Here is a 5,337-nt window from a genome sequence, read left to right as displayed (position 1 = left end):
TTTGAACAAGGTCTTATCAACTGATCTGATTGAAAAGTCATGATCAGTTAGAAATTTTGAAAGAGTTTCGTACCAAGCCCTGGGAGCTTGTTTAACACCATATAATGCTTTGTTCAAATAGTATACATAATCAGGAAGTTTGTGGTTTACAAAACCTGGAGGTTGTTCAACATATACTTCTTCTTGTAACTGACCGTTTAGGAATGCACTCTTCACATCCATCTGGTAAACTTTGAAGTTTTTGTGAGATGCATAAGCAAGAAATATTCTGATTGCTTCCAATCTTGCAACTGGAGCATACGTCTCATCGTAGTCAATTCCTTCTTCTTGCCTATATCCTTGTGCTACTAGTCTTGCTTTGTTGCGTATAACTGAACCGTCCTTGTTTAGTTTATTCCTACCCATTTTGTATCTATAATGGTTTTTGAAGTTGGTCTTGGAACTAAGTTCCAGACGTTATTGTCAGTGAACTGATTCAGCTCTTCTTGCATAGCATTTACCCAGTTAGGATCAGCAAGAGCTTCATCATTTTTCTTTGGTTCCAGTTGTGAGACAAAGGCTGAATGAATAAATAAATTTAACATTTGATTGCGATTTCTTACTGGATCATATGGATTTCCTATACCAGTTGTGGTGGATGCGATTTTCTCCATCTGTACTCTGCATTTGTTGCATCAGAAACTTCTTCAGTTGGTAACTGAATGCAGTTTTCAGCTTCAGTTGATGCCTCGTCAGCTGGTATTTGAATGTTATCAGTTTGCTTTAATGACTGATTGTCAGCATTGACTTCCTGCTCATTTAATTGATCCAATATCTCTGGTTCTGGTGTTTGAAAGATGTCTTGATTGTTATGACTTTCATCTTTGTCATCATCTTCCAAACTGATATCTGTAAATCGATCAGCTAGCTCAACTTGATCAGTTGGCTTATCAGTTAGTACAGTTTCATCAAAATCAACATGCGCAGATTCTTCAACATTTAAAGTTTTCTTATTAAAGACTCTATAAGCTATACTAACTGATGAATATCCAAGGAATATTCCTTCTGCAGATTTGGCATCAAATGCTTTTAAGTAATTTTTACCATTATCATGAATAAAACATCTACAGCCGAATATTTTGAAATAAGTGATTATACTTTTTCTTCCATGTCAGATCTCATATGGTGTTTTCATATGATTCTTATTAATCATTGATCTGTTCTGAGTATAACACGCAGTGTTTACTGCCTCTGCCAAAATCTTTGAGAAATGACAGAATCAGCAAGCATTGTTCTAGCAGCTTCTTTAAGGGTCCGATTTCTTCTCTCAACTACACCGTTTTGCTGAGGAGTTCTTGCTGCTGAGAGCTCATTCTTGATTCCAGCATTTTCTAGAAAGTTTGAAAGTGTTTGATTGATGAATTCAGTTCCTCGATCAGATCTGATTCGATCAATCCCAACTGATTTTTCATTTAAAAGTCTTTTGAAGAGTTTAATCAGTTGTGCAGCCGTATGGTCTTTGAATTTGAGAAAGATAATCCAAGTAAATCTTGAAAAATCATCTACGATCACCAAGGTGTATTTCATTCCCCCTAAGCTCATGACTGGTATTGGACCGAAGAGATCCATGTGCAATAGTTCTAAGCATCGGGATGAAGATTTACAGCCCTTGTTTTTTAAAGAAGATCGTACTTGTTTTCCATACTGACATGCTGCGCAAAGTTTTTCTTTTGAAAAATTTATTTTGGGCAAACCAGTTACAAGTTCATGTTTACTCAGATAGACGATGGATTTAAAGTTTAAATGATTTAACCTTTTATGCCACAACCAATTTTGAGATGATTTTGAAGCAATAAAGCAAACTGGTGCATGAGGCTGATCATTCCAACTGACTTTATATGTGTTTCCACATCATTTTCCAGTTAGTATGATTTCATCAGTTGATGTTTTAACTGAGCATGAGTTCTTATCAAATTGTACCGAGAATCCATTGTCGCATAACTGACTGATGCTAATCAAGTTATACTTCAGATTCTCTACTAATAAAACGTCTTTAATAGTAAAGTGACCATGGATAAGCTTACCCTTACCCACGGTTTTACCTTTAGAATTATCTCCTAAACTGATGTTTGGACCACTATATTTGGTCAGTTGAGATAGCATACTTGCATCTCCTGTCATATGTCGTGAGCAACCGCTGTCCAAATACCATATTGAATTTTTATCTGTACCTGTTACCTACAATCACACACATAATATGATTTGGTACCCATATCTATTTGGGTCCAAAATTTATTAGTCCCTTTGGAACCCATACTTGGATTAGTCTAACTGACTTTCCAGTAGCCGTGTTCCAAATTGTTTTTCTCGGCTTCTGTGTATTAGGTGTGCGGTGTACAGATGACACAGTATGCATTTTAGCTTGGTTCAACTGATTGTTTAGTCTGTATCTTTTCTGGACTGGTTTGCAGTTATAATAATTTGAATGGTTATTTGAATAGTTCCTGCTAAATCTTTTTGATGAATGACTTACTGAGTCAGTAGAGATTTTTGGACTGTAACCAAGTCCATGTCTTTTGCCCTTGTACATATTCTCAATAGGTTGTTCATTCAGTTTTCTAGGCTTAAATTTTTCTTGTTCTACTGTTGATTTGACAAATATAATGTATTTTCCTTTGTCCATGTTCTGTTAGGTTGAGTATCTCTTGGAAATGTTTAACCTTGAGTATTGAGTCCAAATCCAGATTTATCAAAAACTGATTTTTGTGAGTTTTGCATTTCATTCAATGCAGCTGATGACTTATTCCAAGATTTAATAAGCTTAGATTGTTCTGAGTTTTCAAGCATTAACTTTTGAATTAATGACTTATCTTTGTTTCTTTTCTCTTAGCTCAGCAATCTCCCTTTTTAGACTCAACTCATCAACTGATTCAACAGTTTTGATTTTATTGTCCATTGGATCATTTTGCTTTGACTTTATTTCCTCAAATGATGATGCAAGTTTCTGGTACTCATTTATCATTTCATGCAATGTCAAAATGATATTTTCTCGTGTAAAGTCAGTTGAACTAAAATCAAATACCTGTTGACTTGTAGATTCTGCTTCAGTATCATTGGCCATTAGACATTTGACTTCCTCTTCATCACTTGAGCTATATGAGCTTTCTGATTCTGCTTCGTCACTATCAGTTTCTGCCCATTTTGATTTGTTCTCTTCAGCTAATAGAACCTCATGTTTCTTTCTGTAGATTTTCTTATCATCTCTGGGTCTTCTCTTATGCTCATGTGATTTCTTTCTTCTGTTAGTTGATCATTGACTGTCTTTTTTAGGTTTAGGACAGTCAGCAATGTAATGACCTGTTTTGCCACAATTGTAGCAAGCATTTGTTTCTTCTTTGGAATTATTTCTCTGGTAATGCTTCTGAAAGTTTCCTTGGTTCTTTCTCATGAACCTCCCAAACTTTTTGATGAATAATGACATAGCATCATTGCTTAACTGATCAGCAGATTTCTCGGCTGAACTAGTTGGTTCAGTTCTGACAGCTGCTAAAGCAGTTGTAGTTGTAGGAGTAGATGGTTCTCCTTCTCTGTTCTGCAATTCAAATTCATAAGCTTTTAAATCAGCAAATAGATCATGAAGTTCGATCTGGTTTAAGTCTTTAGACTCTTTCATGGCCATAGTTTTGATATCCCATTCCTTTGGAAGGCCTCTCATCACTTTTAGTGCAACCTCTTTGTTAGTATACACTTTTCCAAGTGCATTTAATTCATTGACAATACTGCTCACCCTTTCATCATACTCATTCATTGATTCTCCAACCTTCATTCTGATATTGTCAAATTTTTGAATAGCAACAGAGAGTTTATTTTCTTTTGTTTGGTCATTTCCTTCATATAACTGAATCAACTTTTTCCAAATTTCTTTTGTTGTTTTGCACATCTTTATTTTGTTGAAGGTTGCTTTGTCCAGTGTTTTGTATAGAGTATCTTTGGCCACATTGTCAAGATTGGCTTTTCTTTTGTCCTCAGTTTTCCACTCTTCTCTGGGCTTTTGAATTCTCTGTGGTGCCCCTTCAGTTATGGCAATTGCTTTGTTTGATTTTAGAATCTTCATGGGTCCGTCTGTTATGACATACCACATGTCATCATCTTGTGCAGCTAAGTGAGCCTGCATTCTGATTTTCCAGTCATCGAAATATTCTCTTGAGAACATAGGAATTTTATTGAATGAAGTCATGCTAACAGATTTATAGATCAGAAGTATTCAAGAACAAGATTTAACCTGCTCTGATACCACTTGATAGGATCGGTTGTCGTAACAAGAGTGTTTAGAAGGGGGGTTGAATAAACACTTACAATTAAAGTTGTTCTTTAATAATATTTGAGTTCAGTTTAGTGACAAACTGAATCTCGGAATCTTGTTGATCAATAACAATCAGTTAAACTAGAGTAGTTGCGGAAATTAACTGACTGAAAGATAGAATACGAAACTGAAAGAAATATGCAAGAGTTGTTTTTGGATGTTCAGAGAATTCAATTACTCCTACGTCACCCCTTCTATCACAAGGATAGGATATTCACTAAAAGACTTTGATCGAGTACAATACTTGTACAGACCCACTTCAGTTTGGACTTACTACTGCCAAAACTGAAACTCTTAGTTCTACACAATATTCACAGTGCGTAACTGATATTAGCACAATTGAATCTAACAATCTTTTAGAGAGTGCTAACAAGCTCAGATTGTAGCCTTGATTGCTACGAGTAATTCAATGAGAATGAGCTAAGATTTTGACAGAGTAACAGCAAGTTTAAGATTGAGTGATCGTCTGTTATTTTTCTGCTGTTCTTCAGCCATATTTATATACTTCTCTTTCAACGGTAACTTTGATATGCATTTGAATTCTAGTATCCGTTGAATTCCACTTCATCATTCCTTGGGCAATATTCTCTTCATTGATTGTAATACGGCGTCTTAATTGCAATAGCCGAAATACGTTGTTCTATGCTGTAATGATTGAGGTGCGGCTTTCCATATTCAGTTGTTGTCTACTATGTCTTTTTGTCGGTTGTTCTTTCCCGAGAAACATTCAGTTGAGATCAGTTCATAAGCTGAGTGTATTAACTGATTGGTTTCCAATTGATCAATTTTCTTCATTAGTTCAGCTGGTTTCAGTTGTTAAGTAATCAGTTGCGTCTTTAGCATATTCAGTTGTCTCATAATTCAGTTAGTTTCTTAGTTTGTCAAACTCCGAAATTTGGTTTCCAACACTTTGTCATGGGATGGCTTTAAGGAGGTCTTTTACTCGAAGTAATTCACTGAGGAAGTACGATCCAGACTGACTAGGGAGTTTATGA

The sequence above is a fragment of the Primulina eburnea genome, chromosome 7, assembly GCF_022965805.1.
Source record: "Primulina eburnea isolate SZY01 chromosome 7, ASM2296580v1, whole genome shotgun sequence".
NCBI lineage: Eukaryota > Viridiplantae > Streptophyta > Magnoliopsida > Lamiales > Gesneriaceae > Primulina > Primulina eburnea.
This window is presented reverse-complemented; position numbering follows the sequence as displayed.